This window comes from Arachis duranensis, chromosome 1, assembly GCF_000817695.3.
Source record: "Arachis duranensis cultivar V14167 chromosome 1, aradu.V14167.gnm2.J7QH, whole genome shotgun sequence".
NCBI lineage: Eukaryota > Viridiplantae > Streptophyta > Magnoliopsida > Fabales > Fabaceae > Arachis > Arachis duranensis.
Window position 1 is genome coordinate 72,584,897 of NC_029772.3, and position 11,428 is coordinate 72,596,324.

Below are 11,428 nucleotides of genomic sequence, written 5' to 3' on the forward strand. Positions count from 1 at the left end.
TTTTAATCTTTTAGATTTTAACTAAAATTTAGTCCAATCTATTATAGTTGTCTATTTTTATCTTTCTATATTTGTTTTAGTTCAATTTTTTTTAAAAAAATTATTTAAAAAATGACAATTGAAAAGACATAAAAAATAGGAATAACTAAATAGTAATAATATTTAAAAAATTATACTAGATATTAAAATTCAACAAGTAATTCCACAGATCAAATTTTTAATTATTGAATTCTATCACATAATAAGTTAAACAAAAACAAAAATTATAAATAAAAAATTTAAATTTTTAAATAACTATTATATTTATTTAGTAAAATTTAAAAATTAAAATTTTAAGTATATAATTAATAATAATTTGATAAAATTATCTAAATAAAAAATTTACTAAAAAACCTAAAATTTAAAAATGTTAAATTTAAAAATATAAATAATAAAATAAACTGTTAGAATATTATTAGGATCAATTAGTATTATTTAGTACATCTAAATATTTATTATAGGAGATTACGTCTTTATTATTACGATTCTCTTAGTACCTATAAATATCCTTTCATATTGTATCATTCTAGATAATTTGAGTAGACAACTTGAACACACTCAATAATATACCATCCTTTCTCCAGTTTAGTCTCTTGTTTCTAATATGGTATCAGAGCCATGGCGGTGAAATCACCGTATCTTTTGTATTTTTTTTCTATGCCATTCTTCTTTTCCTTTTGTCACTCCTTTGATACTTTTTCACCTCACCGACTAGCCTATTTTTTCTGTCTTGTGTTTTTTTTCGAGTCGTATGATCAAACACAATTGTTATCCGCTGCTTACCTATTCTCATGAAGAAATCATATGGTTTTCGCTCTTTTCCGACATTTCCATATGCCTTCTCTCGTGGCAGTTCTGTCTGCATTCTCTCGTGGCAGTTCCCTCTGCGTTCTCTCGTGGCAGTTACATCTGCATTCTCTCGTGGCAGTCCCGTCAGCGTTTTCTCGTGACAGTTACGTCTGCCTTCTCTCGTGGCAGTTTCGTCTGTGTTTTCTTGTTTCTTGTGGCAGTTCCATCTGCGCTCCCTTCAGACAAGCGGCAGTTCTATCTGCGCTTCCTTTAGACTAGCGGTAGTTCCGTCTGCGCTTCCTTCAGACAAGCGGCAGTTCCGTCTGCGCTTCCTTCAGACTAGCGGTAGTTCCGTCTGCGCTTCCTTCAAATTAGCGGCAGTTCCGTCTGCACTTCCTTCCGGCAGTTTCGTCTACACCCGTTTTATCAATTTATGCAGTTTTTTTCTCTTTATTTTGTTGTTTTAAATAAGTTTCAAACTCAAGTTGTCACTTGTGTTTGAGGGGGGATGTTAGAATATTATTAGGATCAATTAGTATTATTTAGTACATCTAAATATTTATTATAGGAGATTACGTCCTTATTATTACGATTCTCTTAGTACCTATAAATATCCTTTTATATTGTATCATTCTAGATAACTTGAGTAGACAACTTGAACACACTCAATAATATATCATTCTTTCTCCAGTTTAGTCTCTTGTTTCTAATATAAACTCTGTAATAAGTATTTAATATATGATACGTTATCATCTAATTTATAAAAAGATCAATTTAATTTATATTTTATTGTTTAATGACTAACATAACTAATTTAATTTTTGAAGATCAATTTAAAAAATAAATAATTTTTCATAAACGAATTTAACTATATATTAATCTAAATTAAAATGTGTAGGAGACAAGATTACACTAGCAACCATTTCGCTAACTCCACTATTGAAACTTTAGAGGAACCTTAACACATGGGCTTCTTATCTTTTAATTTATTATTATCAAAACTGAGAGCACAATAAAAGGATTAGGGGCCACATGCATGCATAATAATATATGAAGCTTAAATCTTAAATCATTATCTATCAGATCAATGGTCAACCTTACACTATGTTATCACCAACTTGGCATTATTTAAACTACTTTATATTTTAACATCAAATGTGCACATCAACCAGACATTAAATTAATCCCACCTGATCAGCACCCTAATCTTTTTGTGGTTATATTAATTATCTTATTACTACTTGCAGTTACACTTAAAAAATAATAATGATATCAGTTGCCCCCTAGCTAGTTATTTTAATATATATTTCTTAGTTGCTATTGCCCATAGGTTTGCACACAATGTTGTATTTAATTAAAAAATTAAATATTTAAATAAGTAGTGGTCCTTCACTTTTTTTTTTCAGATTTTATAATTTTTTTTACTTTCTTTCCAATAAAATTTTAAAACTTTTTTAATTTTAGCTCATGTTTTGCCATGTCAAATTAAATACTGATGTGTGTTACGTCTTGTCTCGTCAATATTTCAAACTTTTTATATATTTGAGTATTTAATTTGTGACATTAATATTTAATGAAACAAATTAATAATAAGACTAAAATTAAGACCTTTTAAATTATTGCTGGAATAAAATAAAAAAGGAGTATTTTATAAGTATAAAAACTTATTTAGAGAAAATAACGATAAAAAGAGTTAAAAAAGGGAGTATATAGTTGTAATGATCACATAATGAAAAGGATTACATTAAATATAATATTTATGTGAAAAAAGAATAGAAGATGGTGTGTGCACCGGTGGGTTTGCAAACAATATTCGTTAATATTGCCCATTAAGGGGATCAAGGGTAGATTTTTTCCGACATAGGTACACATCTTCCTTTCTTTTCAAATTTTATAAAAAATTAAAATTGTATAAATATGAAAAAAGAAGAAGATATAATATGATATGATGATTGATTTAATGGTAGTTGCCTTTGTTGTTGGTGGGGTGCTACTGCGAGTGGAGGATAAGCCTCGGATAAGGCTTTGTGGGGTTCCACTAGTCTTCCATTATTCTCTTATTCACGTATTTTTCATCTCTCTTGTTAGTTCTTATTATTTGTAAGGTTTAATTATTTTATTAATCTATTAACTTTTATAATTAAATTTAATAAAATATTTTTTATAAAATAAAATATTTATAATTAAAAATTTAATTAAATATTTGAATACGTATTTTTTAAAAATAATATTTAACTAATTTTAATATTTTAATACAGAAAAGAATTATCTATAAAATTATAAAAAGGGATAGAATAATTAAATCTATTTTAGAAAAAAGAAAAGAATTGTGTTTGTATATAGTATGTAGGTCGATTATTAGTGTGCGATCTAAACGGAATCACTCAAAAATACCTTTTATAAACAATTGTTGTGCCACAAATATCTTTGATTTATAACACGCTTAATCATGTACTTTTATTTAGCGTGTGTGTGTAACTGTGTATACGCAGAAATGCTATCGGGTAATATTTTTAATGTAAAAAAATAGAAAATTAGTTGGTAAGTGTTGATTTAAATGTAAAGTATAAATAAAGGGAAATGTTGTAATTTAATAATTTTCATATATATGAAATAAATGATCATTTTACACTTATGGAAATTTATTCATAAATTAAAAAAATTAATTTTGTATTTATAAAAGATAAATAAATTATTATTTCTATATATAAAAATTTAAAATACCGACAAATAAAATTTACTCATTAATAAAATTAACGTCTAGGCATATGTTTGTCATATAAAAATTTTCGTTTTTTTTTGTATGTATATAAAGTTAATTTTATTTATTTATAGATAAATGATCAATATTTTAAATTTTTATTGATAAAAATAATATATATATTAAAGAGAAACATCCAAGATAGACCTTAGGAATTTCTATGGTTGCATTGTGAATTGTTAATTCTATTTTCGTCTTTAATAAATCAATTTGCTAATTCTATTGATCTATATATATCTAGAGTGCATGTGTAGAGAAAGGACAAATTAATAATAAAAAAGAATTACATTGTTATCTAACTGTATATGTCATATTAATTAAGGTAACGTTTGTTTCGTGGGATAGAAAATATATTATAAACAATATTATATTTAAGAATATTATATATAAGTATTATTGTAAAAACAGAAAAGAGGTTTTTTGTTTGATTTTTTAAAAAATAGAATGCTTGAAAACAAGTCATACGGCGTACCGGTTGATAAGTAATCACCACTCTTTTTTTTTTTTTTCCATCTTTTTAGTCTTAGAGAAACAATTATTTGTAACCATAAGTTTTATGAACACTCATACGTCACAAAATAATTATTTTTTCCACTGTTTTTGAGAACTAGATTGGAACAGAAAATCAGTCTAATTAATCGAAAATCAATTACCGAACTGATTCGATTCAGAATTTAATCAGTAATAAATCGATTAAATATTTAAAAATTTGGCCAAATAACTATTTAACCAATCAAATTGATTCAATTTTTTTTATTGATTAGCTTAAAATAATAAAACATATTTTTTAAATTATATATTTTATATAAATATATTATTTTATTATATTCATTTTATTCGATTAAAATTTTAAATTTTTAAATTTTTAATTTCACGGTTTGATTACCGATTTAATTTTCAGGACTTTAATATTTTTTTTTTAAATTTTCTTCCATGCCAAGATTTGATCCCTCAATCCAAATAAAGTTCATAACAAATAGTCAGTTTTTTTCTCAAGTTAATTATCATTTTTTATTTTTTAGATTTATTAAAAAATAAATGCAATATATATATTTTTGTTTAAATATATTATTTTTTAATGAATAAAAATAAAAGATAAAGTTGATTTAGAAAGGATTGAGAGAATATATATATATAAACTGTATTCTTAAGTGAAAAAAATGAATAAAAAGTCCTGATTTAACTGTGAATGAAAAAATAATGGTGACAGAAACTTAACAAATAATTAATTTTGAATAAATTAACTCGATTTTTTTCCTCCGAAATCATGAAGTCACATCTATATGACTTTACATGCATGACAGTTCATCAACTATTTTTTAAAAGAAAATTAAATAACTATAATATATTAGTATTATATCAATCTCTCAACTATAATTCAGTTATAAGAGATTCATCCAAAAAAAAAAAATCATTTAAAACTTTGTATTTTTGTACACTACTTTAGCATGCTATTGATTGACATATAGATAAAGAAAATTCTTTAAAAGTTAATAAATATGTCCACTTTTAAGTTTTAATTAGGTTATGCGTGAATCTATCTCATTCTATTCAACCCATCGAGTGGACCAAAACCAATCCCCATGCTTTTTATATGGGTTCTTTTGCATATTTAAGCATGAGATAGCATATCCATCCATATGATCTTTTTGACGATGAGTGATGATGAATCTACACGGTAAACTTTTTTTTGTTTGAGGAGTGCTAGGGTTAGTACTTTTGTTAAATTTTAGCCAGCACTTAATCATTAAATAGAAATTAAATAATTTTACACTATTAAAAACAGTATTAATGACTAATTGATAACTGAAAACTACAAAAAATCTACTATTCCCTATACTTTCTCTTTTTTTTTGGGTGACTATCTACACGGTAAACAAAAGTATTATAAATGCTTTCTTAGCTGCAAAGAAAATGAGTTACACGTCCATATGGATTTGGTTTGACCTAACAATCTAACATACATGTTAAAGAAAAATAGTATTAATAACTAATGATAGCGTTAAGTGTTGACCGATTGTTATATAGAAAGCTAGTCACTCACGTAAAAATTGTCTTTACCAATAATTAAGATAATATGCATTATATTAAATAATTTTATCAAATATTTTAAATTATCTAATAATATTATTTTTACACAAAAATATTTTCATCCAATATTTACCATATAAATAATAACTAATGGTAGTGTTATAAATATTGACTGATTGTTAAAAAGATGATCACTCTTGTAAAAATTATCTTTATGTAAAAATAATAATTAAAAAATATATATTATATTAAACAGTTTTGTAAAATATTTTAAATTATTTAATAATATTATTTTTACATAAAAATATCTTCATGTAAATACTCATCATTATATACAAAATATTAATTTTTAAATTTTTTTTCTAATTAAATTTATTAACTTGAGTGTAACATTTCTCTCTTGTAATAACTGTTTTACACCTCATCGTGTAAGGTACAAAAGAATAAAAATTTACCGCAACTATAAAATAAAAAATAACTATGATATTATACACTAAAAATTAATTATTAAATTAGTCACTTGTAGAATATTGTTAATACGAATTTTGATTTATGAAACAATTCGACTACGATTCGTCGAAATTTAAGAAAAAATCAATAAATTAGGTCTTTAGCTATAGAAAAATAACACTTTCGACTACAATAAGAATAAAGGTTTAGGTCGAAGATTTGACGATGAGAAATGAGTCGAAATCATAAAAATTATGTGGTTAAATACAAGCTCGATAAAAAAATATGGAAATTAAAAAGTAGGGCAAGACAAGACGTATAGGTGTCCATTATGAAGATTCTTTAAGGTCAAGACAAGATCGTGACCTGAGAAAAAAGAACTAAAGTCGTGGTCAAGATTCTTCAGGAGCAGGCCCATCCTTCAAATTTATAAATAGAAGAAGTTTAGAAGAGAAAAAGAGACTTCAATAAAACATACTAGATTATCACACAAAACTCTACAAAAATTATTAAGATCTTATTTTATTTTATTTTGTTTTGTTTCTTTCTTTTAATTTTTTTATTTTAATTATTTTTTTGTTATTTTCATTTCCTTTCAATTTGACGCATTCATTTATTTGAAACTTTTATTTATTTCACATATTTTCTTTTTATTTGCTATGATTTACACCAATAGTTTGACATAGTTTGCTTCGACACTAATACTAACTAATTTTTGGATCGAGTTCATTTTCTTTTAGATGAGTTATATCTACTTTTTGAACTGAGATATTGATATAAACTCGATTCGACATCTTGTCGAGTTACTAAAAAACGAGTAAAATAAATACATATTAAAATATAAAATACACACTAAAAATAAATTAAATCATAAATGTATTTATCACAAATACATAATACCTAATTTAATTCTTAATTTTTGTGTACAGATAATATTTTTTAATAAAAAAATCTACTTATAATAGTATCCAAATGTATTACTTTTTCTTAGTAATATTAGCTAACTAATTTTTTCGGCTAATATCAAATAATTTTTTAAAAATAATTTTATTCATATTAAATTTTAAACTCTAAATCATAAATCTTTAGCTTTAAATTTTAAATCATAACTCAAAATGCTAAAATTGACTAACGATAATTAATTAACTAAAAATTGGTTTCCTAAATTCAAATCCAAAGGCTTCAGTGTCTTAGCGCACCAAAAATACAAAAGAACATGCATGATCCCTTTATTTTTCTCTTCTCTAGTGGTAGCTTCTTTCAGAGTGCACAAGTCCTATTTGTACAAATAAAAAAGAGGGTCTTTATAATGCTATTTGACATTTGGTTACCATTTTTCTCTTATCAAAAGAAGTTGTATCAAGTTATCAATGAGGAATCGAAATGTACGAGTTCACACTTCAGTTTTTTTTTTTTAATATATAATCATATATTATATAATTAATTAATAAATTACTAGAGAAGTCTGAATATCACATTTACTGTATAAAATAAAAATTGAACTGGATCTCTTATTATTAAATACTAGTAAAAGTTGTCTAACTAAAAAATAATAATGTAACTATATAGGGTAAATTAAAATTAAAATTAAAATTAAATTTTAAAAGTTGGGAGATGTTCATGGAAATGCCAACGCTTTCCAATTGAGTGTTAGGTCAAATTTTGTTGTGTGTCACCTTTACCTATTGGACACAGGGGATGAAGAAAGGGGACTGAGGATGTACTAAGGTTGCTATCATCATATATATGCTTCTTTTGAGATCTCTTAATTTTTTCCCCCTTTTTATCTTTAAACATACATCTCACTACAGTCGCACTAACTTTTTTCAGTTTTTATTTGTGGGAATTACACAAGAAATTATGTGATAGATCAATGAAAGATTGACACCTATCTCATCTTCAAACTGCTTTCTTATTCTTCAAATAGCCCTCAATTATTTTAAAGCAGTCAATTATAGTGCTTTTCAGTATTAACGATTGAACATGCTTCCGAACAAATGAAACTTTGGAATAATGTCTTCAATGCCTATAAACTAGGACATGTCTAGACTCTAGAGTCTTATGTTGTTCTTTTGTTGTATACTATTCCACAAGGGGAAGCTAGAATATGGTGTAAGGTAGTAAGGTACACACATGGTTGTGAATTGTGATCAAACTAATTCAATTAATTATTAAAATGGACCCTGCTGGCCTCCACCACATTACAGAGTGCACGTGATGTGAGACAATATCGAACATTATCTACGTGAAAATCAAGCGATGGGTGAAGTTAAAAGTCTTCAAAAGATGCATATGGCCCATGCATCCACTTCTGCTTTCTTTCGCTAAAATAATAACGTCTATATTATCTTATTAGTTTAATACACGGCTCAAATATTGATTTATTATAAAAATTTATTGATATATGTCTATTAATATTAATAATTATTATTTTAATTTGTAAAACTACTGTTATTAAAAAATTTATTGTATAATGTATAAGATTATTATATTATTTATTTTTTAGAAGTCAAATAATCTTACCCATATAAATGGATTCTACTTAAATATAAAAATTAGAGAAAATGCCACTCCCCTCTCCTGCGAGATGCTAAAATGTCACTCCCCTCCCCTCTATTTTATAAATGTACATTTTTCTCCCTTCTAACTTTTAAAAAACCTCCTCTTTAATCCATTTTAAATTTTTTGTGTTAATAATGTTAACTTTATCCATTTTTTATGAAAAAAAATAAATTATTTTTTGAAAAAAGATCCATTAACAAAAATTTTTTTTTATCATTAAATTTTGCTTACTAAAATATCCTTTAATAAATTATTCTTTTATTAATTAAATTGTATTTTTAACGAAATATTTTTTAAAAAATTAATAATTAAATTATTTTTTTCTAAGATACCTATTTTTTAATAATTTTTTAATTATTAAATTGTGATTTTACTAAAATTTTTGTTAACAATTATTTTTATATTTAATGTTAAAATAATATATATATTGATATCAGAAAATTAATAGTAAAATATAAAAAAAATTATTAACGAAAATTTTGGTAAAATCATAATTTAATAATTAAAAAATTATTGAAGGGTATTTAAAAAAATAACATAATTATTAATTTTTTTAAAAATACAATTTAATCAATAAAAAAATAATTTATTAAAGAATATTTTATTAAGCAAAATTTAATAATAAAAAATAAAATTTTTGCTAATGAATATTTTTTTAAAAAATAATTTTTTTTCTTAGAAAATGGATAAAGTTAATATTAGTTAACACAAAAAATTTAAAATGGATTAAAAATGAGGTTTTTTAAAAGTTAGAAGGGAGAGAAATATACATTTATAAAATAGAGGGAATGGGAGTGTCATTTTAGCATCTCACAGGGGAGGGGAGTGGATTTTTCTCTAAAAATTATGATGTTTATGTATTTATATATAGTTATACAAACAACCAATACTAAGTAACATTTAGTTATAATTGTTAGACTCTCAGTATATGGTTAAGCACAGATCATATATTTAAGGTGATTGCTCATACCCCAACATTTGTGCTAAAACTCATACCCTATATATGTGGACCAATATAATATAGACATATGGCATCATTAATCCTAGTCAATTAATAATTAAATAATTTTAAAATCTTAAAATTTAATGTATTTTAAAAATATATTAAATATTATTTGTATACAAATACGAATACGTATATACTTTAATCATATATGATTAACTATGGTTAAACATTTTTGTTTATTAAAATTAAAACAAAATTAAAATAAATAATCCTCATCACGCTATCTGCGACTACTTGTAGTTGTGATCAACACTCAACGAGGTTATTCTATCTCTTCTTCTCCTTCTCCTAATTTCTATCGTCTCCACCGTCCCTGCAAATTTCTGCCAGTTTCTGTTTCCATTCGTTCTAAGTTTCACTTTAGTTTCTGTTTTCATTCGTTCTAAGTTTCACTTAATTTGGGGATTTTATCCAAAATCAGGGCTGAACAAAACACCTTTTCTCTTTCCCATCAGTCTTCTCTTCCTACCAAAACACCCACTGGCTGAACACCCAACCCTTCATATCTGAACCTCTCCACCATTGCCGTTCACCGTCGCCGCTCACCGATGTAACACCCTAATTAGCCTAAGCCTTACCTCGCGTCGTAAAGCCAAGGTTAATCAGAGATTACGACAATTCTAAACTCATACAATATATATATATGGAAAGAATAGCATAATCTAGAAGCCCGATGAAAGATATAGCTCAAAAACAGAATTTCGAAGCTTAAACGTACTAACGGAGCTACTAGATTAAGGCATAAGAAACAGACAAGATATAACAAAAGATAAGTATATAATATCATAGGGAACTAGTCACGACTCGCGGAGTTTAAGCCGGCTAGCCATATACTGATATATACAACCATACAGTGAAAACAGCTTATACAAGTTTTGTTCTCTCAAATACATGCCTCTAGGCAAAACAAAATACAAAATGAGAGATGTATAAACAAAATAAACCAAAAAAAAGAACTCAAAATGACCCAAGATTCTCCGCTCCTGTCACTAACCAAAGCAACTCACCGAGATGGGTTGAGACCTGCATCTGAAAAATACAACAACAATATGGTATGAGAACCGGAGGTTCTCAGTATGGTAACAGTTCCCAGTGATATAGGATATAAGACCTCGGGACGCCAAAGGCAATCCTAAGCTTCATATCCATCACAAGATTCAACTTAAAGCATTATAAAACATTTAAGCATAACATACCAACTTGACTTAAATAAACCAGGTTATCTATCTTAAGGAATTTCTATTCTAACCAAACACCGCTGTCTCACAGCCTTCACCAACCGATCCTCCATGCGATCCCATCGCCACCGCCTTCCGAACCTCCTCAATCCCAGCAGAAAACACAGATAATGTTCAAAGCAAGTAAAGCACAAGTAGTAGCATATATGGCAAATAATTCAGATAGCAAGTAAGCATGTTATTCAATTAAGCAAACCATTACAAGTAGACAAAGCATACAAGCAAATAGGAAATGCATATGATGAATGCCTGCCCTACTGGCTGTGATATCACATTGTCAGTTCAACTGCCAACCCGACACATCTCCATGGAGACGTCGCCCTTCGGATTTCTTATATGGGAACCCCCGAGATATAGTGCCCAGATCACTGTCCAGGTACCGGCACCTGCTCGCCCTATAAATCCGAAGGGATGCGAGCGGGATATTCTTGCCTCAGACCTCACATCTCAACATAAGCGGGATTAACCACCGTCTTTACGCCGCCGCCGCTACCTCGACAGGCGGGATTAACCACCGTCCCCGCCAGGTGCATAGCGTTTCAAAATATCATG